The sequence below is a fragment of the Pipra filicauda genome, unplaced genomic scaffold, assembly GCF_003945595.2.
Source record: "Pipra filicauda isolate LSUMZ 115617 unplaced genomic scaffold, ASM394559v2 scaffold179_size1759329_pilon, whole genome shotgun sequence".
NCBI classification, from domain to species: Eukaryota; Metazoa; Chordata; class Aves; order Passeriformes; family Pipridae; genus Pipra; species Pipra filicauda.
In genome coordinates this window covers 1561745-1588601 of record NW_024104286.1, presented here as the reverse complement: position 1 = coordinate 1588601, position 26857 = coordinate 1561745, and the positions used below count along the sequence as shown (strand labels likewise).

At 40.1% G+C, this 26857-nt stretch overlaps 2 long non-coding RNA genes across 5 annotated transcripts; one reads left to right on the top strand and one right to left on the bottom strand.

Moving 5' to 3' along the window:
- Positions 1 to 11847: 11847 nt before the first annotated feature.
- Positions 11848 to 16895, bottom strand: LOC114000121. 3 transcript variants are annotated; one of them, XR_003545124.2, is made up of 5 exons: positions 16179 to 16895; positions 15978 to 16061; positions 14282 to 14352; positions 13769 to 13879; positions 11848 to 12229 (listed from the first exon to the last, which is right to left on the bottom strand). It is a non-coding gene; the product is annotated as an uncharacterized LOC114000121 (long non-coding RNA). The 3 variants fall into 3 exon arrangements; XR_005563004.1 differs by having other exon boundaries at positions 14282 to 16061; XR_005563003.1 differs by having other exon boundaries at positions 14282 to 16895.
- Positions 16533 to 17636, top strand: LOC114000120. Of its 2 annotated transcripts, XR_005563002.1 has the most exons (3): positions 16533 to 16655; positions 16888 to 17000; positions 17383 to 17636. It is a non-coding gene; the product is annotated as an uncharacterized LOC114000120 (long non-coding RNA). The 2 variants fall into 2 exon arrangements; XR_005563001.1 differs by lacking the exon at positions 17383 to 17636 and having other exon boundaries at positions 16888 to 17033.
- Positions 17637 to 26857: the final 9221 nt, after the last annotated feature.

Genomic DNA, 26857 nt, shown 5'->3' with positions numbered 1-26857 from the left:
TTCCATCAAATAAGAAGTTTCTGTCCAGTGTTCCTGATCCCATGCTTTCCCAACACTTGAGGACTGTGTCATACAGCCCCAATAAACAACTTGGCACAGTTCCACAGTCAACCATATGAATAAGAGAACACCTTCATTTTGGTCACTTAACATATCTGCGACTTGTTAGTGCAGTCAGACAGTTTGAGGTCCCTGAGAAAGAGGATAGTAGGAAGCAAGCTGAGAGATACCAAGCAGGGGAACATACCAAGCTGAGCAGGGAACATTATTTGTTACCTCTGCATATTTCACAGGCTCCAGGAAAAACAAGGAGCAAAAAGTAGACTGGATTGAATCTTGTGACAGGGCTGAACTCTGCCCACTGGATATTATTACACTTGTTTTAAACATATACTGTGCCAATTTATTGGTACACCATACTGGATCCCTGCATTTTTCATGGCCACAAAAACAGTAACAAACTTGTAATTATTTTTTTTTGTATCACCACATTGTATTGGGTTTGCTTGGCAATGTTTTGGTAGCAGGGGGGCTACAGGGGTGGCTTGTGTGAGAAGATGTCAGAAGCTTTCCCCAGGTCTAATAGTGCCGATGCCAGACAGCCATAGGATAGACCCACCACTGGCCAAGGCTTGAGCCCATCAGTCACAGTGGTAGAGCCTCTGGGATAATGTACTTAAGAAGGAGAAGAAAAAAACCTGGACAACAGCGGCCAAAAATAGAGTGAGAATATGTGATAGACAGCTCTGCAGACACTAAGGTCAGTGAAGAAGGAGTGGGAGGAGGTGCTCCAGGCACCGGAGCAGATGTTCCACCACAGGCCCTGTTGAAGACCATGGTGAAACAGGCTGCACCCCTGCAGCACATGGAGGTCCACAGGGGAGCAGATATCCACCTGCAGCCCATGAAGGACCCCATGCCAGAGCAGGTGAATGCCTAAAGAGGGCTATGACCCCGTGGGAAGCCCACACTGGAGCAGGGTCCTGGCAGGACCTGTAGGTTCATGGAGAGAGAAGTGCACACTAGAGCAGGTTTGCTGAGATCCTGTGGGCGACCCATGCCTGAGCAGCATGTTCCCAAAGGACTGAACCCCATAGAAGGGACACACACTGCAGCAGTTCATGAAGAACTGTAGCCCACAGGAAAGGCTCGAGTTGGAGAACTTTGTGGAGGACTGTCTCCTGTGGGTAGCACAGGTAGGACCCCACACTGGAGCAGGGGAAGAGTGTGAGGAGTTCTCCTCCTGAGGAGGAAGGAGCAGCAGAGACAACACATGATGAATTGACCACACATCCCATTTCCCACTCCCCTGTGCCTCTGAGAGAGAGAGGAGGTAGAGAAAATTGAGTGTGAAGATGAGGCTGTGAAGAAGGGAGGGGTAGAGGGAAGATGTTTTAAGATTTGGTTTAATTTTCCCCAAGTTGAGCCTGTTTTGTCCAAGATGGTAACTGGTGAGTGATTTCTCCCTGTCCTTATCTCAACCCACAAGCCCTTACTTTTATTTTTTTCTCCCCTATCCAGTTTAGGAGGGGAGTGACAGTGCTTTGGTGGACATCTGGCATCCAGTCAGGGTCAACCCACCACACACATAAAAAACCCAACACTATCCACTCCTGAGTGACACCAACACAGTCTTGCTATCTTAACCGCATTAATATCAGAAACCTCCTTCACTGGTTAGGTCAGCAGTCACATCTCTTCAGTTCCTATCATAGAGTAGGGTATGCTCAATTTATTTGGGTTCCAGCAAGTCATCTTCCCAGAAATAGTAGATTTTTATCAACACAACAGAAGAAATGTAATTCCCTTATCATAAAAGATAGGCAGGCTGTGTCTTAGAGATTACTGCTATGATGAACTCTACACTTCAATATGAACTAAGATACAATGTCCATTCTGAAAATATATAAATAAGGTGTAGGGAAAGATCCTTAGCAGCTTAGAGCATTGTAGTTCTGTTGATTTCAGTGAGCTATATTAATTTACATGAAATGTAGATCCAGCCCTGCATTTCCAGTGCATCCTTCTCGGATGGAGGATAGAAAAAAAGTATAGAAAACACGAGAAGAGGTAACACTGTAGATCCAGTCCCTCAAGTTGAGTATTAATCAAGATTATAAAGACATAAAACAGAGAGTAAAATCCTGATCTTATTTCTGACGGTGCATATTCATTTCTTCGGATTATTTTTTGTTTTCTCCATCTGAGTTAGGCACAGGTGCATAGGATCTAGACCATATCTTTAAGACTTCCTATGATTCAACATCTAATAGTGTTTATCAGTTACTGATTTAAAAGGGGCAGCAGTCATCAAGTAATTGATGCCTTAACTGCAAGAAACAATTCTCTTGATAGAAGTCTCTGAGTAGCACAAAACCAATTATTATTTCCAGTAACTTTTAACTGAAGAAAAATGCATCCTTGAAAAATAGGAATCTAATTCCCAGTGATAAAACCTCATAACTCAAATGTTTTGTTCAGTTTTAGTAATTTACAGCTTTTCCCCTGGAGAAGGCTATGTGCAGTGATCAGAGTGGTCATCAAATTAGGTAAAGTTAGGTTTCCAATGCTCTTAATTAGCTGTCCCATCTCTAATAAGAGCTTGCAGTGGCTTCATGAACTAGGATGTTGAAAAATATAAAAAAAATCACTGTTATCTACAGCTGATAGACTTTGCCTTCTAAAGGTATTCGTCCTCCTTCCCTGAAAAGTTAGACCCAATTTGCTGGATTTCAGTTAAAGATTTGAGGCTGAGAGACAGAGAACACTGTGGACACCAAAGCCCATCCATGGAAATCACAGGCAGCCATCTGGCTGTCTCACTGGCTGCTTATCCCATGTCCTCAGTACACCTTGCTTTTCCATCTTACCCACAGGAAATCTTTGATTCACAAATGCTCTAGAAGATGCCCAAAGCTTGACAGTGTTCTGCTATAGTTCAGTGGTGAATTGTGGAAAAGACCAGTAGGAAAGAATTTTTTGATTAAAGCTTACAGCATCATTTTTTTGTAAAAAGCTTTAGGATAATAACATTGAGGATGGTTGCCCTTGCCTGTTTTCCCTGAGTCCTCAATGGTGACAGCTGTAAATCAGAAAGAGCAATTCCAGTGAGGTGGTACCATCATTTCTCCTCTTTTTCTCTTTGAGAGCAATAAACACCAGGCCTGACTTGTCTTCTCCCAGAGAGGTGAATGGGATGATTTCATGTGTAAATGAGGAAACCTTGGCAGTCTAAATGAAAGTTATAGCAGTTAATGTTTGAAAAAGTCAACCAAATGGAGTAGTCTCACTGTCAATAAAAATAAATGATCTAAAACAGTAGCTAAATCATAGAGAAAAGACTACTGTGGGCAAATGGGTCTCAATAAAAAGAGCTGTTCTGCAATTATGAAATTCCTCGAGCAGTTTTGTAGAAAACAACACACATTAAACAGCCATCAGTCCAAGCTGAAACACAAATTAAGACTGAGTTAATTATTTTCTGGAAGAAAATGTATTGTGAGTACTTTTACTTTTTTGAGAAAAGCAAGTTAAGTCTCCTGAGATAAATTCAAGCTCCCCTGTACTTTTATGTTACATGACACCTGTGTAGACTGTCTGAAGCATTTATAAACAATCCAGCAGTTTGTATTAATATTTTCAGAATCCTGGTAAGGTTATTATCTGTGTGATAGTAAATTACAGGACAGTTCCCTAACAAATAACTCATTTCTTTTTGCAGGATCTGCTCCAAATTCAGTGGTGAACTCTATGTCATGTAACACACACATCAGCAGCTGCATTCTGGTCTCCCTTACAGAGGGACCTCTCCAGTGCCACCATCTTCAGAGAAACAGAACCACTTTTGGAGAATAGATGGCAAGAGAACCAATGACCAGGCAAAACCTGACCATGGGGGATTTACACAGGTCAAAAAGTGTACCTCCCCTGACATTGGCACATTTTAAACCATCTAAGATGCTTTAACTTGCATTGGATCAGCTCAGAACACTGTGTGGATTCAGTGAAGCTGCAAAATTTTGTTCTGAAAGATAAAATTCAGGCTTTAGTTAATTCTTGCCAAACCCACTAATAACAACATAGAAGTATGGCTTCAGGTATGAAGGAATGCATGGACATGGATTAAATCAGGGAAATGTCTTCTTTGCAGTCTTTTAATAACACTGTTCCTCTGTCTCTTTAGTATATCCATCACATTCATTTTGTATGGTCAGATGGTACAAGTTGTAATGTCTTGCAATTTACTTGTTTTTTCTGACTAATTTATGATCAACCTGATTATGTTTTCAATTACCTGTCCTAACATCTCTTGCCTATATTTGATTGCTTTTCTTGTTCCAGATTTTCTCTCTGAGACTCCCTGTATTTAAACAGACTGTGAGTCTGAACTCGCTCTTTGTGACACCCATTTTGTGTATCCCCAGAGGCCTACAAGGTGCAGATACCTACATCTAGGCCAGTTGTTCTTTACAGTCAGTGGAAGGAATCAGGCACTTACAGGATGTAGATGGAAAGAATCACAGCCTTGATGTGCCTATTTTGCTTTCTGTGGATTCAGAGGAAGCCTGGAATGAGTTATGCAGCTGTCTATATTTGCAGTTGAGATGCCTACACCATAGATACCTATATAATGTTAGATGGATCATACCTTGGTTTGATAGCCTTGCTGTAAAACCAGTGTACCTTTCCAGAACACTCTTGGGTGAAGGCATTAATCCCACTGAATTTGTTTTTCTTTTTTTCCTTCTGGTATTCATCCCCAAATATTCTTCATTGTTAAGAGGAAAATGACCATATCTTTTGATGGTTTGGTGTATTTTTGAAATTGCTTCTTACATGAGTTTTTCCTTTTTTCCTTTTCCATTCTTCCTCTTAGTAATGCTGTTAAACAATGAAGCAAAAAGAAATAGCAAAAAACAAATCTCCATTTTCTACCAAGGATCTGATGATGGGTTAGTCAGAGAAATGATGGCTTGGATTTGTATACTAGGTGTAAAGAATTTATGCTGGTTTTGCAATGGAAACCAATGGAAAACAATTGGTTTTCCACTCTAAAATACAATCGTTCTTTAATAGTTCCTAGGCTCTTGAGAACAAGAGGGCGAGGCTGTTCATGTTTCCCTATGGTTCACCACTTTTTGAATCCTGAATTTCTCATTAGGATGAGGCACATCCTAATGTAGCAAACTTTTCTCCGTGTCTGTAGAGATATAGCTCATAACAGTTTATTGGGGCAGAGTTCATATAGTCATGGACACAGACACTCTATAATTCAACACTTGAATATTACAGGACCTAAATTCCACTGATGATGGAGCCCAAAGAGTTTACAAAGAAGCAACAGGACAAGGTGAATAGCAGGTTGTTTCAAAGAGCAGATTGGAGACTCTTTCCCTCGTGACTCAGGCATGCTATTAGAAAGAAGAAGGAATACAAGAAATAAACCAAATCATCAGCATTACAATGCCAAGTAAATGTCCAGAGGAATAAGAAATAAGGGAGATATATTCACCTGCTTACATAGGACTTGGTCAGAAAAACTATACAGATTTCCAATGCAAAATTGCAGATACCCAATGCAAAAGTTACCTCTATCTCAGCACATGACAGTGAAAGCCAGAAATCCATCAAAGGCATAGACAGAAGACAAATAACTTCAAAAGCAAATTTCTCAGAGAAAATACTGTTTGTTAGATATACTGGGTTTGTAGCAAACACCGTAGCAGAGAGCTGCTCCAGCCCTTAGGTCATCCGGGGAAAAGGGAGTGGGAAAAAACTGGAGAGTACACTCGGAATGAATCTGCAGCATCTCTCAAAGCAGTAGGATCTCCAAGTTACCTTCAGAAAGCCTCCATCAAGCAGCATATAAAGGGGGCTGTAGCATTCAACTACTATGAGGACACAGAGAAGGCAACACAGGGAAAACAGAGATGTTGGATCCATGCTTGTGTCAGAGTGGTGGAGAAAGGACACTCATTCAGCCTGAAAATATCATAATTGGAGAGCAGGATGACAATCATGGTAATCCCAAATTCCTGCAAGGTCTCTCCTTTGCCATCTCCCATGGATGTCTAGGCAGTCCACGCACAGCATGACAGAGTCAAGAACCAGTACATAGTTTGTATCTTACTTAAGCCATTTAAGTAGTATTTAGCTAGAGATAAAAGAAGAAGGAAGTTCTTTTTTTTGCCCTGTATTCATCAGATTAATGTATTTTATATCTTCTCTTACTCAGTATAGCAAATGTAGGCTTGTGGCGGATATACACTCAGGGATACATAAAACTTAGGAGTGTGTTTAACCCAAAGGGCAAAGCTGGCATGGAAAGGGATAGTCCAAAAACTAGCTAATAGTAAGTTGACAACCTCCTGCATCAGAGATGCCCTGGAGCAACCTTTCAGGAGGAAGATGAGGGAAGGAAAACTATCCAGTAAAGTGACAGATTTATAAAAGAGATGGTATGACCTGTTTGGCTGTGATAGAAGATAGCTGGGCACAAGGATTTTTATGCAGAGCAAGGTGATGAATACATCAGTTAAACCCAAATGATGGTTTTTGTTTATTACAGCCTTCAGAGTACTTTCCCGTTATCTATCACTGCTTCCAGAAAATTCTTGTAAAAAAAAATTAGCTCAGACATATTAAATGTGGGAAGAGAGGAAAAGACAGCACAGGGCGGGGTGGGGAGGAAACATGTGTATGCACTCTGACTCAATGCTGCATCCTTAGTTCCAAACCATCTGAAGGAAAAAAAATATGTATATCAACCTGTTCAAGCAGGAGCATGAACCAAGGCACCAAGTGCTGGCCTAGCTCCAAGGAGAGCAGGGTGCAGCTTAGGTCTTGGCGTGCTGGATGACCTTCACCGAATCCCTTTATCTCCTGAGGCTCCCCATCAGCAGTGATCGTCAGTGTTGGTGATTACAACCCCTTTCCTCAAGGGCTTTGAGATCTACACATTTAAATTACTGTATGAAATAGATCTTATCACTTTGCACAGATTTCGTGACAGAAGATTTCATTGTAAGCCTTATCCAGTACAATACTGTACACTCTTATTCCTACATGAACAACAGGCCCTTGAATATATTCTTTAAAACTGTTTAAGAAGAAAACACTTAAAATGCCTTTTTAAATATCAGCCTTGGCAATTAAAAAAAAAAGGTAAATTTTAATCTAAACTAGAGCAAAATTGCTTAGGCATTCTGAAGTTTACGTGCAAATAGATCGTCACAGAAAAATGGAAAAATAGTTTGCTTTAGATTTTTAGGTCTCTAAAACTTTGTTACCAATATTTTTGAGAATGTGCTGAGCAGCACTGGGGGTAAGACCCCACAATACCCTTCGAATAAAGAAAGCTTTGGTTTCAGTTGACTCTGCTCTGATTTAGCACCCAAGAGAAAACTCATGATGGGGGTTCATCTTACTTCATTTTTCTTTAATGGGCTACCAAGAGCCCATACACAAAGTCAAATGTTAAAATTTCTAGACTGACATTAACTGTCACACTATACAGACAAGGTACTACAATTCCTATCTCTAGGCATTGCCTTTGTATATTTTCTCTCTTCATCTTGTCCAAATACCCTCGTCCCAGACAGAGAACAAGATATAGCAACCGGCAATGATATCACACAAGGAACAACTGGGCTACTCACACTTCCCAGGAAAAGTGGACCCATTAGAACTGCATATCTTCTAAAGGCCGTTCTGCTGGTTGGGATTATAGCTCCATAGGTGGCTTACCTCTCCATTTACCTTACCTTTTGTCCCAAATGTTTAGGGCTGAGCTTGCACTCACTACAATGGGCTTTGTTTTGTAGGAACTCAAGGGCTATGTTACTTACTGAAAATAAAGCTGACCTGGCACTCTGGTGTGTATATTAATCACCAAAATTTGTTTTGGCACATACCTTTGTTTTGGGATGTGGAAAACATGGTGTGAATTTGACTTTGTTTCGCTGTATTACTGAATGACTGCATTTCCTTTTGGTACGTTTTATTCCAACTGAATTATTTCCTCCAAACTGCTTTTGTTTTAAAGCTGCTTTCTTTTTGTTGAAGAAACAATAAAATGATTGAAAGAAACTCTCTAACCCAGAATAAAATGTTTCAAGTGAGGTCACATGAAATATATTTTTAATATAGTTCTCTTTGAGATTTTTTTTTTTTTTGAATGACAAATTAATCCAGTATCAGTCAGTCATAAGACTCTCCTCCCACTCCCTGCATGGGACTGCAGACCGATGCAATCAGGCCTGCGGCATTTTATATGCACTTCTGTTTGAACAAACACAATTAAAGGGCAAAGTAAAATACAGGGCAATGGGGTATCAGGGCTTTTGTCTTTACGGGTGATATCCGTGCACTGCCTATACAGTTTGGGCAGCAGTCCAACAGCCAGAGTTGACACAGCTGGCCTCTAGAGGTAGTCTTGCTTTTCCGTAGTGTAAACTATGATAAGGTCTATATTGCAAACCTATGCGGGGACTGAAACAGATTATCACGGTGTATTTGGGAATTATAACCAACAACAATTTAATTCCTGCCATTTGCTGCACTGAGTAGATTTAGATGCAGTTGAGAACATGGCCTGGCATCATTTCCTGCCTGGGAATTTGCTATTTGTTCATCTTTTAATGCCTTCAGTGAGGGAGCCCAGAGCATATTAAGAGGTTTAATAGATACCAGCAATAACAGGTTACATTTGCAATAATTTACATGTTCTAAACAAGCTTCTGCCAATAAATTTCATCAATTAATCCTAATGTCCTAAAGCAAAATTGAGTGCCTAAAACACAATACTTAAATTTTTTCTTGAGCTCTCAGATGACTTTTTTCAACTTCTGGTCCTTGCTTTTAAAAAAGAGAATGTGTGTCTGGTGGAAAATGTGCCACAGGACTTTGGTTGAAATGAAGGAGCTACATCATCATCTTGAGCTGCAGAGATGCAACTTCATTCGTAAAATGTGTGAGTAATTATGTGGCATAATTACATGGTCTATCCAGGTAATTGCATGTGAAATTGAGCATGGTGTCATGTGCTAATGAGGATTACAGCTACACTTAAATTTTTGTGTTTATGATTGCATTGATTAAGATATTTTAAGTCTGCTCTTAATAGTAAGGGTTATTCAATTGTCTGGTCTAACTACTCCCAGCAGGGTGAAAGTCTACCATCACAGAAATATAGCACAAGGCCTTTTCATCACCGATATTTTTCAAGCAGAAATTAAATGTGAGCTCATTCTCCTCCCACTGTTGGTCCGGTTATTCTGTAAAAAGACGCCTAGCAATGATCCATTTCTCTTGTGCCAGTGGAAATCAGGAATAAACAGGAGAAATCAGGAAAATCGCTGAGGTCCTGCTACCACTGTCGTGTGTCAATAGGCTGTGAACAGAATGGGAGATAAAGCGTGTCATTTACAAGCTGGGTGTTTAGTGCTGACATATCAGAGTGGTATACAGATGGTTATCCTACTGCCTCAGGGAGGGAGCAGGAGGAAGGCCTGGTAGACCTGTCGTGGCATGGTTTTGCTCCTCATGGTGGTGGAGGGTATGTTCAGCCTCTCTCAGAATGCTATTGCCCATGTTATTTCGATATATTGTGGAGTCCCAAGGGTTGGTTTGAGGCTGGCGCTCTGTGTAATTCCTGCAGAGGCCACTGTCCCCAAAGAACCTGCAGCACACCCTGCTTCCCAGTGGTTGGAGTCACTTGCAACAACCATCATATCTCGGGGGCCTTCTCCCCTACATCAGGCCGGAGGCATGAACTGCATCACCACCCATGTGTAACAGCAGTCCTTCTCCACACTCATCCGCCCTCCTGTCTTCCCTACACTCTGTCATCAAGCACTGGAAAGCAGGGAAGGGTCCACAGCAACAGCGAGGGCTGGTCAAGTGACCCTTCTTGCATCCAGTATTACCTTTTGTTACCACCGTCTGTGGGTATGGGAAGGCTGAATAGTCCAGGAGAGTTGGCGGAGGGGGGTGTGCCTGACCAAGGAAATTAGAGACATTAAAGGCTCATTTACAAGGAAGGTGAGATCATACCCGAACACAGCACCTGGCCTTTCTTGCAAGTTTATAATACTAACACCTGCTAACATTAAAAAAAGTACCCCATTAGGAAAATGATTTCACCCACACTGTCTCACAGTTGTCTTTCCTTTCACTGGAAAGGCTACATTAGCACCAAAATCTTCTGCTGCTGTGTTCCCACTGGCTACAGTAATACTGGAATCAAGTCTAAATGTGAATATAATTGAGAAATCTTTTGAATAAAATTATCTCATTCAGACATACTGGTTCTAGGAAGTCGGGCTAATGCAATCATTATAGTGGGAGTCTAGAAGTCCAGGGCTGCCTACCTCTCCTCCTGATTTGCCTACTGACTTGTTTTATGACTTTAGAAGCAACTTAACTTTTCCGTGAATCACTTCCTTCAGCTGGAAGATGGATATGATAACGTTTGTTTATTTCAATTAAGTCTTGAGTGGTTTAAAAGGGATTAATTAACCTCCATCAGACAACTTGGAAAGGTACTAATGCATAGTGTTAATAATACTATAATAACCATAAAAATGAGGATGGGGAGGACATTTTAGAAGAAGTTGTAGAGCTTTAAGCTTAGAGGTGTTGTATAGGAAGGGCAGACAGTATTTTGATGAGTGGGAATAGAGAAGTTACTACTGTCATCTAGTCCGCTCTTGAGCAAGACAAGTCAGATTTTGTGTATTTATTTATCAGTGAACCACGTGCGTTCTGTTTATTCCTTAGCTGCTAATTTGTTCCATCTAGTTGGGGAATGTTTACATCTGTTCTCATAAAATCCCATTCATACCCTTCACTATTTCAAATAAATTATCCTGGCTCAAATTTGGGTATACTATCTACAGTTAATCCTTTCAAGGGTATCTTACACTGTTAATACATCCAATGCACAGTGCTTGGGAAAATAGACCTTGAAAGAGCATCAGATTTGCAGCCTACTCATGGCCAGCATGTTTTTTTTCCAGCACAAATTTGCATTTTGGGAGCTGAAAGTCTGAGCCGATAGTCTAAGTGACTTGAAGCAAATCACTACAATTTCTCTGAAGGCAATTGAGATACATCCATTCACAATAGCCAAGGCTCTAGCCTGCCTTAATAATTAACAGCTGTGTCTGTGTCAAAAATGTATAGTGTGAAACTGTACTTTTTTGTGTATTTTTAACCAAATAATTTAGTGTTAAACTCAGTCCTCATGTACAACTGTGAAAAAGCACCTGAGGGCAGAGTTGATTCTTGTCATAAATGTCATCGGTGTTTTTCTGTAGCTTCCTACAGAAAGCATAAATCTGAGGACCCTTAGGCTATAAGATCTATCTCTTTCCATGAGTAGGCTGGGAGGAAATGGTGCTCCAAAGGTAGAGTTTGTGAGTGCTGGTGTGTGTCACCAAGTTATCGCTTAAGTTTGTCAGTGTTTTCTGAGGACTAGGCATTATTATGTCATGCATTTATAGGTTATATCTGCAATGACTAGAGCCTTGATTTAGTCCTGTTTGGAATACATGCCAATACACAACTGAACTAAAAATGATCACCATTCTCTGTGCAGTTGACCACTTTCACCACATCATCAATAAGATAAATAATACTAGAACCAAAGTTCTTGGGTAGCAGCTCACTTATCAGTCCTTTTCCACGGAAAGATTGTCATAGTGTTGAACACCTTCTATGTAAGAGCTCCTTCCTCTGTGGAGGAGTTATTCCTCTCCAAATATTAGTTTATTTTAATTAGACTCTATCAGTCCCCAAATACACCACTTGGTCTCATCTGTATGCAGCTTCCACAGTTTTCCTTGGTGGATTTATTATGAATCCAGTATTGGTGGTTTTTTAGTCTTTGCAGCAAGTAGCTGTTTCTAAGTATTGCTCCTAGGGAACTTGTGGTAATGTTTTCAAAAGCACCTAAGAGCCAAGTTCCACTTTCAGTGGTGAGCAAGGTGCAGCACGCAGACAGCCATTTCAACATCTGCCCCCAGCACGATGGAAGTGCAGAAATCTCCCAGCTTTTGGTCACCCTGGGCTGCTGAAGAGAAACTCGTGTTCACAGAGCCTTCTGGATATCTCCTACCTCATCTGCATTAATTCAGTATCCCTATGGCAACTAGAGCAGCAATTGCTCACTTCGAATAGTCATCTTAGGACAGTGTTATATCATTTCTTCTTTTAACTAATTTAGCGCCTGAAAAGAAAAGAGTCAAAGAGCATCAATGACCCAATAGGTCTACGGAAACAACATACAACTACTTAACAGGACCTGGAGATGTCCAAAGACCGCTGCTTGGAACAACTAGACTCAGCAAAAATCTACAGGTGTCTTTTTGGGCAGCACAGGACTTTTCCTTGGCACTAATTAGAATGTGGACGGGGAGAAATAGCCCTTAAATAAGGAAGAAACATCAAAACTCACATTTAGAGGAGGAGTAGCTTTTATTAAGTCAGTGTATCTGAGGTGTCTTATCTGTAGCATCATTCTTGAAAGGCTTTTGCATCTGTGAACTGAAATTCTTTATCATGGACTCTAAACGGCAATGAAAATTATACAGTGAAGGGTTCAGTCACTACTGGGAGATGTTTCTCTGCTCCACCTTATTACTGATTAGCATCCATATCAATGCTGTGGTGGGTTTGGTTTCATCCAGCTACTGCAGCAACATTATACTGTCTGTGTACCAATACCTACAGGATGTTTTTCTTGTCTCTATCCACAGCGATTTAATGGAAAATGTCTGCTAAAATTCTCAGGTCTTCATAGTTTGCAGAGGTTTATGGTGTTTTGTTTTGAAGATCCATAGCTCAATCCCCAGTGTCAGCAAAGGTGAAGTCTATCAGACCATTTCAAGGCCCCTACGCCACTTTAAATCCAATTTAATTTAATCACATGAAGATACTTTAGTGACGTACAATACTTGTGCTGGGCCTTCTTTTGTTCTTTAAGAGGAGATATAAAAAAATGCCTACATTTTCAGGTCACTTCCAACCTGGGTTATTCTATGATTCTACGATTTAAATTTTTTCTAGATACAGTTTTCCAAATTGGTCTCACTTGGATTGGCACATTTGGATTGGGCTCACCTCCAGTTTGCTCAGATTTCAAGTTGAATACTACATGCAAATGTGCAACAGGTCACAAAATTGTAAGCTTAGCTTAAAGGTTAAAAGGTTTTAAAATAGTAATGTATCTCTTCTTGAGAAATTGTGGCTTTATGCAACACAATGACCTTTGTAATACTCACTAGTAAATTTGGCCATAAGTTTGTAAAATAATGACTGGTTTAGGACTAAGAAATGAATTAAAGTTTCTATGTTTAGTTCCTATCAAAGCTTTATGGGAAAACATAACATCACACATGAGTGAGACACTGGTCCTGACAACACAGTCAGAGACAAGCTGGAAAAATTTCTTCTTTATGAAAGGGTTGGAGTGGTTTTTTTATCTGTGAAAGACCAAAAAAAGAGAAAGTTTCAATGCAAGTTATATCTGTGTTTAAAAAAAAAGACAATCAAAGAACACCACACCTTCATGGCTTTAACCCTGAGCCTACCATGTGTTCTCCCACATGAAATGTGAGTGAGAGGAGCCTCTGTGGGGGTGTGTGTGTTTGTATACATCTAGTCACACAGATATTTTAAAACACTACTGAAATAAAACATTTGAGGGTGAAATGTGTCCTCTTTGAAGCCAATGGCTAAACACCAACCTAAACATGTCCATCATTACCTGTAATTATGTCTTGAGACTGAAACTCCGAACTTCAGGGAACTAATGGGAAAACCTTCATTTGCTGTCAGTGGAACCAGTCTCTCCTCTCCTAGTTTATTACAGATGGTTCTTCCCATGAAGATCAAGAGAAATTGTAAAAGGCAGAAATAGAAATCAAATTTTCCATTGGTGTATGGGAGATCTGACTGGTAAAAACATTCAGATATACTGAGATGGAAATCTGAAGCTATAAACATGGACTACAATTATTTGAAATATAAACTTTATTTAATTCAGAACTGAGAAATGGTGACAATTTTAGCTATTTCACACATTAACTTTTCTTATTTTATAGTTATATGTAAACACTAAAAGTTACAACACAGAAATACATGCTTTTGCAAATTTATACTTCAAAATATATTATTTCTCATGAATTTCCTTTTCATATTATTTTAAACACTGTATTTCCTTGTGAGTTAAAAAATAAATCAGAAAAGAGAAAAGAAATATATAGAGATATGTACATACTTTTATAATCAACATATGTTTCATTAAATTGTATTTTGCAGTGAGGTCAGTCTCCTGCTTCAGAAGCTTTCCTGAAAAATACATTTGTGTGGATGAATCATTTTAAGATTCAGCAGTCAGTAGAAGTTGACAGAGGCTTTTCATATGAAATATTACACAACCTATGAACATCAAAATTATGTGGCAGGAACTGTTCTGTTGAGCACTACAGTCACTTTCCCAGGATCAGATCAATACATTTTCTGTCAAAGAAAAAAAATCTCCTAAAACAACCAGGAAATTTTTTGCAAGAAAATGCTATTTTTTATACAGCTAACACTGCAATTCCACGCCAATACACATAGGCTCTAACACGCTTTCTGATAGAAGTGAACTGAGGAGGTACTACACAGGTTTTTCAGTACATTTTCACAAAATCAGGCCCATCCTGCAAAAGCTTATGGACATGCTTAACTTTTCACAGAGGTGTTTTTATTTCAATAGGATAAGTCTCTGCCCACAAAGTGTGCACATATGTTAAATTTTTAAAAAATCAGTCATACAACATCTTTGGTTCTGATCATAAAGGCAACTGTGTAAGCTCATCCCTTTAAATTGGCTAAATCCCATTTAAAACATGTGAAAGGCTTGTCTTCAAAAACAGGTCTCAAGGTATAGTCAAATTCTGGAAACATTCTGCATATGCATAGCTTTTCAGGGGGGCTATAATTAAAGACTACCTTATTTGATCCCAGTGGATCTAGCCACGGTGGCAGAATTGTTTTTAGAGACTTTTCATGTGCTACCTACAGCTCTTTATGCACAGCTCATGTGGAGGCTTCTGAGTAGCTTTCAAAGAATGTCAAGACCTCCTTCTGTATGATATGATACACAAAGATAAAAGAAAGGGCTGATATTTGCTTTTACAGAAATTAGAGTTATTTGAAGGACCAGTCATCATTTGCTCTCTTTGGCTTGGTAGACCTCTATTCTCACTCTCTAGCAGTAAATATTCCACTGTATCAACAAAAATAATTGGTTTCCTGTGTTGGATTTAACATAATTGCATTGCAACGATTGTAATGGGGTGAGGAAATAAAGTAGTTGTTGAATTGGGTCTTTCTTTTTCAAGTTGCAGAATGTGTTTGAACTGTACAAACCGGATTATTTGAGGCATGGATCCCTGTATGCTTAATTTAAATCCAGTAGACAAGAAATTAGCATTTTTTAGGTTCTCTGTTCTTCTAAATCTTCATACAGGAAAGCTAAATGGAACTGTGACACCATATAACTTCAGGCACATATGTAACTCTGACAAAAGACAATCTCCTCAGATTCTGTTTATAGACAGTAAGAGGAGTTGAGCAACCACCAAAAGAAATCCAGAGTGGGTCCAGAACCAAGGGGATCCTGTATGTCTCTTCACCACTTACAAACAAAAATGAAGGAGATCCTACCTAACTGAATATCCATCTAATTTTACTTGTTCTAGGCCTCATAATATATTGCTTACATATTCAAAGGACCCAATCACTTAACAAAGAGACAGCTACAATGAACTTAATCTCCCCATTGACAAATCCTTTGCTTATGAGTCTGTGCACAGACCCACTTAGTCATTCATAGATTCTCCTTGAAAAACTGTGCCTGAAGTTTTACAGTTTTAATCCAAACTAAAGCACACAACTTGATAACAATGCCTTTGTTTGTCCTTCACCTTTTGCAGGAGGCTTAAGGTGCACCACTGCTGCCACTTCTAACATGCTCAGGGAAAGACATGGAGTGAGGACAGCAGGACACCCTGTGAAGCAACCACAGAAGATGACAGTAGCTGCAGTGCCTGGTGTCTCGCGGGGGAGTCTCACACAAAGCCAAGGTCTGAGTTTTCAATGCCCACCTCCACTTTGGTGATGCTTACATGGACAATGAGGCTCTGGGAGGGTGCCCTCCTGCTTCCTGATGAGCTATCATCAACCACATCACTTTCAATCAGGCAAACCCAATATGAGTATCTGCTGCTGTCAGTGTCTGAATACCAGCTTGCTCCTCTGTCTAGGAGTAAATTTCTCTGACAGGAAGGACCACTTGTCAGGTCCCAAGGCTGTTTTTTGAACTTCTGCCAGTGCCAGAAATTTTTTCAATTTCTTAGCTACCATGCAGACTCCCTGGAGCTTGGGAAAGGTACATTCTCTTTTCTTCTCAGAGGTCATAGTGGTACTTTTCTTCAATGATGTCACAGTCATCTACAAAACCCATTTTTGCATCTGGGTGATGCAGGCCATGGTGTAAGAGACTCAGTCCTCCACTTGCTCACACTCTCCTCCTTGAATTATTGCAAGAAAGAGAGAAGAAAAGAAACCAAGACCATGTGCTTTGCCCTCTCTGGGGACATCAGGTAAGCCATAGTCCACTCCAAACATCCTTGGACAAGTTGCACCCACCAGTCTGCAGTACCATTTCATATTAGCCCACCTACAAATTAGGACTGGTGTTGGTAGAGACAACTATCCCCACCCTTAAAAACCCTTGTTTTCATGCAATCCTGTGGCTGGTCCTGGAGTGACAGCAAAAGTGAATGTTTGTGATAAATTTCAACTCAAATTCTCTTCAAACATTTCTTTTTGCAGAACTGTGAGGCTTCAAATTTTCATTGTCTCTAGCCAAGAGAGAATGTAAAATGGCTTCATCAGGCGCAGCAAAGAAGCACTTCAGAATCCACCCATAACTCAACAGACACAAAGTAAATGTATTCAATAAATATTTTATTTTGACACATAGTACATATTTGTACTTTAAGCAAATACCATAGCCAAAGGGATGCTCACAAAAACATTGACAAAAAAGAAATAGCAAAGCATAAAATTATAATTTTTCTGAACAGAGATATTTTTGTACTTAGAAGGACTTTTATATTATTCATTGAGTACCATTTATGTGCTCTGTACTGCTAAGAATGTATAGCCAGCCCTGGAATAAATATTTTCAGAGTCATCCAAGTGATTTGGAGACTAAGACTGTCAGTAGTTATTAGGTGCTTTTGATGGTGTTACCTGTCTCGTGCAGTCCACAGGGCTCCCTAACTAAATCCTTGAGGCCACTGAGACTTTCTGTTTACTTCAAAGGCTCTGTGTCAGGTCTGCAAGGTGCTGTAAGATCTCTATGAGGATATGGGAACATTTCTGGAACAAGAAACTGCTTTGGACTACGAGGATTCTTTTACTGAGGATAACGTCAAGCATTTTTAAGGAGATGACACTCACTGCTAAAATGCAAACAGCTGAGGGAGTGGCTCTAGGATAGTGCTGCACGTGCATTTTGTCCTTTCCAGCGAATTAAGAAGAAAACCTACAAAAACAACATTCTAGTTTGCTTCAAACTGCTGCAGTCTTCACTCACACCTTATCCATGGAAACCTCAAGTAATCTTTGGCAAACCTGCAGCATCCTATCAAGACTAGCAAGGGAAAAAAATGACTCACCTTGCTCTCTTCTGTCTACTCGAACTTAAAAGAATGAGGGCTGCCTTTTGTTATGAAACCCAACCTTGTGGGGATTCCAAGCTGAAGAGCACGAGTGCCTGAAAATATCAGAGAACTGTGCCTTAGCAAGAGAAACAGGGAGTGAGTGGAGGAGCCATTCTGTTGATTTTGGAAGGAGTGGCAAAAGTTCCACTGACTTCAGCTGGGCATGAGCCAGGCCCACTGGGCATAAAACTCCTCTTGGCATGTCTTCCATCTTCCACACACAATACTGACAGGGGTCCTTCAGACAAAATTTAATTGATTGTGGCACTCGGACATCACACAGAAATTGTTTCTTTGTGGTAGAGTCTACCCGTGTGTAAAGAGTCAGCACAAACAGGACTACGAGGGACTTGGATGGCACATAGACCTTGTTTTGTTCCTCTGCATAATTGAATTCCACCCTTGGAGAATAAGAAGGGAAGTCTACTTCTTGATGGTTAGTCTTCTCTTACAACACATGATTGATGACTGTTTTTAAAATATTTGCAAAGGCATGTATGTATTATACTAAAGAAAGGTGTTAGTTTGATGGCATTGGGGAATGAAACCTTAGACTTAATCAGAGATAAGAAATAACCCTTTAATACTTTCATAAAATCTCTAGTTGAAACAAAGATACAGCAGCATCCTATGGCTTCATCAGTCCCCAGCACTACAACTGTTTCCTAACAGATTTTTACAGAGCCAAATATAGAGGACAAAGATCAACAGGATGCTATTATCAAGCACCATGTGCTGGGAAAGAGTAAATGCTGAAACAGTCTGTGCTAGCATCCTTGTTGTATTATCTCTGCATCCATGGATAGTGAGAAAATGAGGACTTCTTAAAGAACATCTAAAGAAATTGACTTTCATCTTATTATTATGCTAAATTACTACTTTATCATACATAAAGGAGTCTCAAAGTGGACTAGGACAGTTGCCATATTGAAACTTGGCAATCTGAATTTTGTAGGATATTTCTCCTGTCTTTGTTTCACACATGCACATACACATACACGCATGACTGTTCAGCATGAAAGTTTACTAGCCAGCAATCCACAAAATTTCTCAAAGCACACAGAAGTTTTGCAAAAGAAAGGAATTAGTTCCATTGGCAAAGTATGTGTTTGGTTACTGCCACAAGAAAGCAGACTACCCCTACAGACTTCAGTCCAGGGATGACAACCTGGCAAAAACACACTCCGGACTTACTTCAGTGTCATTGTAAAAGCTCTGAAAAAAGCCGGAGAACAGAAGAGGTCAAAACAATACTTTAGAAGAGAGTTTGTATTCTAACAAAAACGGAAACAAGATTTCACCAGCTGGGTCTTTTCTTGGGAAGACACTGAACTGTAACAGGGAAGGTAGCAACCACACAGTTTTTTAGCCAAAACCAAATAAGAACCTTGGAGAAAGTACATTATTATTAATAGTAACAGGAAAATGCTTAAAAAATATTTGGGCCCTTTCATTAATCCATCGCGGTTGATTACATAAAAACTAGTTTTGAAGAGGGATTCTCTATCTGTTACTTGCCCTAAACCATAAAGGAGTACAGATGTGAGGAAACTCATTTTTCCTCTATTAAAAGTGCTACTGAATTGTGTTCAGCATAAGGAGAGATACTGAAATAAGAAAAGCAACAAAACAAACTAGTGGGAACAACAATGGGAGCAATTTCCATCCATGTGTTAGCAGGGTGAAAAAAAAGCACAGAGAAAAGATAAAAAGAGAAGAGAAGGTGGCAGCGGAAATACATGAAACAGAGTGTGCCCATATTCCTACTTGAGTGTGTCTTGGAGTACAAGGGGCGTTCCAGCCTTTCCTACCATGACAGAACGACTCAGCAAGAAGCACAACATATAAACAGCAAGATTTTTTCCCTCAGGGGTCAATGCTTATAATCAGAAATCAAATTAAATTAATACAGAGGCAAAACTGATAAAAGAAGAACCACAAAAAATCCCTAGCATAGGACCCCCTACTTCAATAAGAGACTTTCAATGTGTGGTGGCCCTTGCACTCTCATTTTCCTAGAAAATATTTTTCTACAGGGCTACAGACAGATTAGGTCTAACCTGAACATTGAAGGAGAGGTGCTCTAGCCATTCTGCCATGCAAGTTTATAACTCCCAGTCACATGTTGTGTCCAACTGTTGGACCATTTAGAGGCAGTGACGTTCAAAGCAGCTCAGTGAAACCAGGCACCTGTGAAACCAGGCTCTTCCATCTAGCAGTGTTTCAAGGCCATTGCTGCTAGTTCAGTTGGGTTGGCAACACTTCATTCAGAGAATTCATATTGTAAAACATCTCAAATTATTGAACTAGCAGACAGCTAAAGTGATTCTTGCCCTAGCTCCCAGTAAATTTTTTCCAAATGCAATTGATATCCAATAGTTTCAGTCCACATTTCATGTTTGTGTACACCGTATCTTAATAGTGTCCCTGTTTCCCCTTCCCCATTTCAGAAACAGGATTAAACATTCTGGAAGTGGGCTTGACAATTAAATATTTTAATCCTTAGGCATATATGTTGTATTACCCATGATCTTTCCTATGCTGATAGGCACAAATTTAAGAAAAACTGTTGTATTTTGGTCATGTTCATCCCTGCATGATAGGATGAATCTCACAAAAATACTGGGTGAATGTAAATTTTGTGGAAGTGAACTTACTCCTGGAAATAACCTGTATTCAGACTTGCATGCTTATCCCATTTCCATATATTTAGCTCTTTCTGCTTGTAAATTTGTGTGTACAATAGAGTTCAGCCTATAAGTGTATTAACAAGCAGGTGAAACCGTGGAGACCTTATTCGTGTTGGTGGCCATTTACTTAGGTCATTGTACCTCCCTAGAAAGTGCTTGTCAACACGTATTACAGCCCCACAATCTAGCTTCACATAATCAGGTTCTGCCTGTATGCTCCACAATGAAGCATTTCCATCCCTTGAAAAAGAGCTGCATGTGGAATCAAGCAAGCAGATATTTTTACCCATACAATTTTCCTCTTGCCAGAAAGCTGGTTGGATTTCATTTGCTTTTTGTTTGTTTGCATATTTGCTTGTTTGTTTGTTTTTACGAGGTAGCCCATGGGGAAATGCCATTTACACTTAATATTTTTTTTATTTATTTTGATAGTAAATGCAAACAATTCAACGAAGATAAACATTCTTGTTGGAATAAGTTGCACAAGAAATATGAAACATTTCTAATGAAATGTATTCATTTGAAATTGGAAGGTGAAGGGGTTCCTGTCAAGTAAAATGTGAAATACTAGGAGGATTTGTCCTTAAGGAAATAACACTTCCCACACCAGTTAACACTCTATGTGGTAAGGAAAGGAAACAGAAGAGGGTGCATGGTCACAGCTTCTGCTCCACTCATCCACACACGCCTGTTACACCTGCATATGTGGATGTAAAGATGCTGAGCTCTAAATTATACCAATGCCAGCATGAAGGCAGAGCCTTAAGAACTGCCCCACACTGATTGACATGAATGTGATCCTTTCCAATAATTTTGTCAGGGTTTGGTACAGCACCATTCTCAGAATGGGTTCACACGGCATCGCTACTTTGTGAGGGCAGCCAGGGAGCAGCTTCACTTTTTTGGACAATTCAGCATCTTATTTCAGGCACGGGGATGGTTCTAGGTGTATGTCTATAACTTCAGGATGGAGAAAACTCGGTTTAATTTCCTCTTTGGCCACCATCTTCCACTGCCGTTTAGGAAGAGCCACTGTTCCTCTTTGTGCCTCAGTTTTCTACCTGTAAAGCAGACATAAGAAAACCTACTTTCTTACCATTTGGAAATGAGGTGAACATACTTTGGAGTTAGTAGTAATCTACATGTAAGCAGCATGGGTAAAAGAATGGATACAATACTGGACTCTGGTTGCTACTGAACCACAAGGTGGCTTAGATATAGACACACACTCCTATCTTTTCAGTGACTGAATCCTGCAAGGGCTTGTTGAGACCTTTATGTTCCCTCACAGCCCACTAAAGCTAATGCCGAATCCTTCTGCAAGGTTGCTACAAGCCCTTTGTGCCAACAATTTTCTGTAGAAAGCTCAGTACACCCACCTGCCCACTGTTGTTACTGTTTGCACACAGAGATATGACTGTTACCTGTCACTTCAGCTGCCTGAGATTCTTAATCTACCCCCTGCTCTACCATGGCATCTGTCAGATTTTCCCCTGAATCCTTAGGGGTACATTCTGCTGTCTGCATACCCTTGGAGGGGTAAAGGCCCAGGTTAATTTGCTCATTTCCTCACCTGCTTTTATAACACATATTTAATGAAACAGGCCTTTGGTGCAGCAGTAGGCAGAGAAGAGAAGCTGGGGGGGGTGCAGTGGTTTCCACTGCTCTAGAGCTTATGTGCTGATGCGTGAATCTCCACATGCCACCCTGCTTGGTGGCCAGTGCTATTACTCCCCCTTGTAATGAGCTTTCTGTGATGGCCTTGTCCTTAAGGAAACATCTCTGACCCCACTGGCAAATGTCATATTTAACATTTCATCCTCAGATAAAAATGGCTTTGAACCCCAAAAATATGAGTACCAGAAGTAATTTCTTGTTACTGAAGTATGGGAAAACCAGTTTTGGCACAGATGTGCCAATGAAAAGAAATTTTTGTTTGGCTTTCAGTGCTTTGCATACCCATTCAGAAGCACAGTGAGAAAAATATAAATAAAAATAATCTATATAAAACTACATAAACAAATGTGGTTACACAAACGGATTCCCTCAATTCTTTTCAGTAACAAAAACTTGGGATGTAGCACTGGCTGAATGAGAAATCTCAGACCAGGTCTTCAGTCTGCTTGTTGCCACCTGTATTGCAAAATAAGAGATCCTGACAAGTATTTATAAACTGATGATAGCAGAATATTCTGCTGTAGTCAATGGGCTCCATCACTGCTTTTCATGTTGTCAGGATTTCACTCACTGATTGTAAAGTTTTGGAGCAAGAAACGCATCTCAACATAAAGCTCCAGCTTCACAAAGAAGACAGAGAAGTGACAGACCTTTGAAGCCAAAGTCACTTGTATCTGGGCAGGTCTCTTTGGAAGCACCAAGGTCATGCAGAGGCTTAAGCTTATGTGCATGAACAGTTCCCTAAAAGTCAATAGACGAGTACATAAACCTCCCTTTGACTGGAACCTAGGTTTGGATGTAAGGTACTCTAGTACTTTTCAAAATAAGGCTTTTATATGGGCAGAAAAAGCAGAGTGGAATCAACAGTCAGCCTGGAAATTTAAGAATGAAGGGGAAATAATAATTAACTCAATCTGAGCACTGCTGAGCATGCATGACTTGAGTTCCTCTCAGTAGGACTTCAACAGAGACACAGATTTAAAGTTTCTTTATGAACATCCAGTTCATCACAGACCATAAATCTCACCATAGATCTCTGCATGCCTTCCACAAGTTCAATCTGAAAAAAATGCAGACAGGGTTATGCAAACCACCAATTTTTCAAATTCTGGAGGTTAAAAAAAGAAAAGAACAAAAAGGGACAACAGATCACTTGTGTTAACCTGGATTGATTATTTTTCAAAAACTTAGGTTGAAGCAAGTTGACACTGAAGGCCAGGAAAGTGCACTAAAAATGCTATGTTTCGGGTTGGAGCATTTTAAGGATTTTTTTTTTTTAATTGAAACATGAAAATGTTTAATTTGTAAAGCAATTAAAAATTTAAATTTTTGCAGGCAAATAGAGGTACTTATATCTCCCCTTCCTTTCACATACATAAATGTAAATCCCCAAACCAGCAATTTACAAAACTCATCATTTGAAAAGAAATGGCCTCATATCGTCATAATGATTTTTGCTGATAGGGTTAAAACTTAAAATGTGGATCAGCTCCACCACTTACATTTTACAAAATTACAAGGAGAGACAGCATTACAACTAGTGAAGGCTGTAACTTCTACCGATAGAGAGATCTCAACACAAACAAATGCTTATGCTAGAGCTGCAAACAGTCAGAACCCACCATGGGTGTTTGAGGGCTAAACCAAAGAGGGTTGGTAGATAGACTCCAGCGTGGTATTTGCCTGCTTTATAAAGTATCTTCCTTGCTTTAGCACTGTCACTGAGGAAAGTCACAAGAACCTGCTGACTTCAGGGAAAAGCCCCATTAAGAGGGCATGCAGGAAGGCACACCGTATATTTCAAAAGAGCTAGTTCTTACAGACTGGTCTGCTAACAATTCTCATGTTGGAGCAGGGAGGACCAGGAGAAAGTGCCCTTCTTAAGTTTCACCTTCTTCTCCATTTGACCCTAGTGGGACAGAAACAATGTAATGTTCTGATTTAATTTCCTCTCATGAGGCCTCTCACCTGGATGCACTGAAGCAGCACACAGCCTTGCTCCTGTAAGAATATTTATCGTGGGTTGCACTAGTCCAAGACATGAATTTTTATTCCTTCCTTTCCCACCCACCCCCCTCCTGGAAGGCCTCAAGATCCATCCTGTTTTGCTCCCCACTCTATATCTTTCTTTAAAGCTGATAATTTTAATTCCAAAAACAATGCCTCCAAAAGGAAAGGCTAGATGTATTTGTGCTCCATACAGGCTGCTGTATTTGTGTGCCACTGGACTGGATGCTTCTTCTCTCTTTGACAGAAACTGAGCTCTGTGTCCTCTGCCTTTGCTATGTCACATGGCTACCACCTGAAGGAATAAAATTCTGATCTCTGCCTCTTTGAAGCCTCTCCCTTGCAGAGATGAACAAGATCCCTAGTATTACATCTGCAGTGCTCTGTATTTCCCTAGATATAACAAGTTAAGAGTCAAATACCATGTATTTGAGTAGTTCAGTGACTAATGCATGATCTTGTTATTTAGGGTCAAATGGTCACTCGCTGTATTTACTTTACAAATGGTAGCAGCACTGTGTGGCCAAAGGAGTGTGCTGCGGTCTCAAAATGAACATAACTACAGGTATGGCAGTGGGGCAATGAGACATGAATCTGGGAAGCTCACCAAGCTGTAAGAATTCATGCTCAGACCTAATGGGTGCTGCTTTTTCACTTGAGTCACTGCAGGGACTTGCCACTTCAGCCAAGCAGTGGATTTAGCAGGCTAAGAACTTTTTGCTCCTTGATTGTCCTTGTTCATCTAGACAGAAGGAAATACATATTTGTGAGGTAGATCTAAAGTCTCTAGTGGTATACTGGAGGTTGGAGGAGGACACTAGAACACAGTTGTAGTTTCTGTACATCATCATGAACATTTATAGAAAAGGGAAAACAAGCAAACAATCAAATAAATGTTTGAATAATACCAGAAGCAGAGATAGGAAAAAGAGGCCCTTGGGTGGAGGAGGGAGAAAGCTACTTGATAGTACTAAACTGTAATGAGGGGAAAACAATCTAAAATTGAAATATTAGTTCCAATTACATTTTATGCTTAAAGCAGTTAAATATTATTGCAGTTTACATGAGAGATAAAGCAGTAACTGTAAAAAATTGGAAGGGTGGCATTGAGGGAAAGCTGCTATCCTTTGGCCCAGCTTTTAGTGGGGACTTTTTCAGTAAGTCTGAAGGAATCCCAAGTTACTGGATGCGAATGACAGACCCGCTGCTCTCGTGTTGCTGGCTATGGAAACTGATTTGCTTGAGCTAGACTAACTCAAAGGGCTACATAACCTCACGTGAGCAGGTCTGATCTGATTTACATATTTTCTGTAATGCAGAAACACAAGGAAAATCTACTGAGTTTAGAGATTAGCAGGCAATTGCTTCATTAGTCTAGATAACATATATTAGTTTAACATATACATAAATGTCTTGCAGAATCAGCAGTAGTTTTTTACAAAGATGATAGACTCAGATGGATGTGGATGTTCTGGCTAACCTATTACTCAATTCTTCTGAAACAGGAAAAAATGGTAAATAGCTCCTCAAGGTGTAGTAATATTTCTCTGAAAAAGGGAGGCACTATGAAAGAGAAATCTCAGAGCAATGGAGAAAGAAATGTATGGAGCAATGCATTGCAAGTTAGAAGGTCAGATTTGATTTTTTACTTTCCTGCTTCCATACTATGAGACTCCTGGCAGTCATTTTACCTCTCTGTTCCCTTTCCTACTCTCATGTCTAACTTGTCAAATGAAACTGCTAGCAGCTTAGGCCAGAGGTTGTTTGTAGGATCTAATATTCTTATTGTCTGGTTCTGTTAAGAGGGTTGCAGTGGTTTTTTACTAACTAGTAAAAAGAGGCATTAAAAAAAAAAAAGAGGCATAAAAAAAAAAGAAAAACAGTTGATAGGAGACAGTGGGAATTTGATGCACAGGTATAGAAAGAGAACACTCAGAAGCAGCATCTCAAAATTATGAAGAAAATACCCTGATTATTCTAATGTTGTGAAAGAAAAGGAGTAAGGAATAAGAACAAAGAAATACAGTCAGAGTTTAACTGTGCCCTCCTACAGAGAAACCAACAGAACAAGTTGGCCCTTTCTTTGACTTCTACATACTTCTGTTGAGTTCTCAAGAAACTGAAAGTGGGGCTGAGGTGGGAATAATAACTTCCTAGAAGTGTGTTTCTTGAAGAAAGGCTGTCCTGCACTGATCCTGTGGCTCTGCTCCTATTCTGCAGAGGATATTCTGCAGCTTTAGTTCAGCTAAAATGCCTCCTCCCTTCAGTGCTTGCACATAAATTGCTATTAATGTTACCATGTTATACAAGTGCATTGGGGAGGAAAATAGGCCCACTAATGCATTGTCCTGCTCCAGTGTTTTTTAACCTGGAGGATGCCACGCTATTCCATGGACTGTGGGTGGGCACAAGCCACAGGAAAAAAGCAACAGAGGTGGGACATGCTCCATAAGGCTGCATCTGCCTCACCCTTTCTTCCCCATGCTTCTCCCCAGGCTGTGTGCAAAGCTTAACGCAGATAAAGCATATGCTCCCAGAGTTGCCTTATGGCCTTCTTTCCCTGCTCACATGACAACCGTCACTTGTAGTCAGCCATGGTAGCAGCTCAAAGGGATCCAGGGCCTGCAGGCTCAGGCTGCAGCTGGCTAGTCCAAGCTTCCCTTTTATTATCCGAATACATTTACAATGGCCATGGAAGCA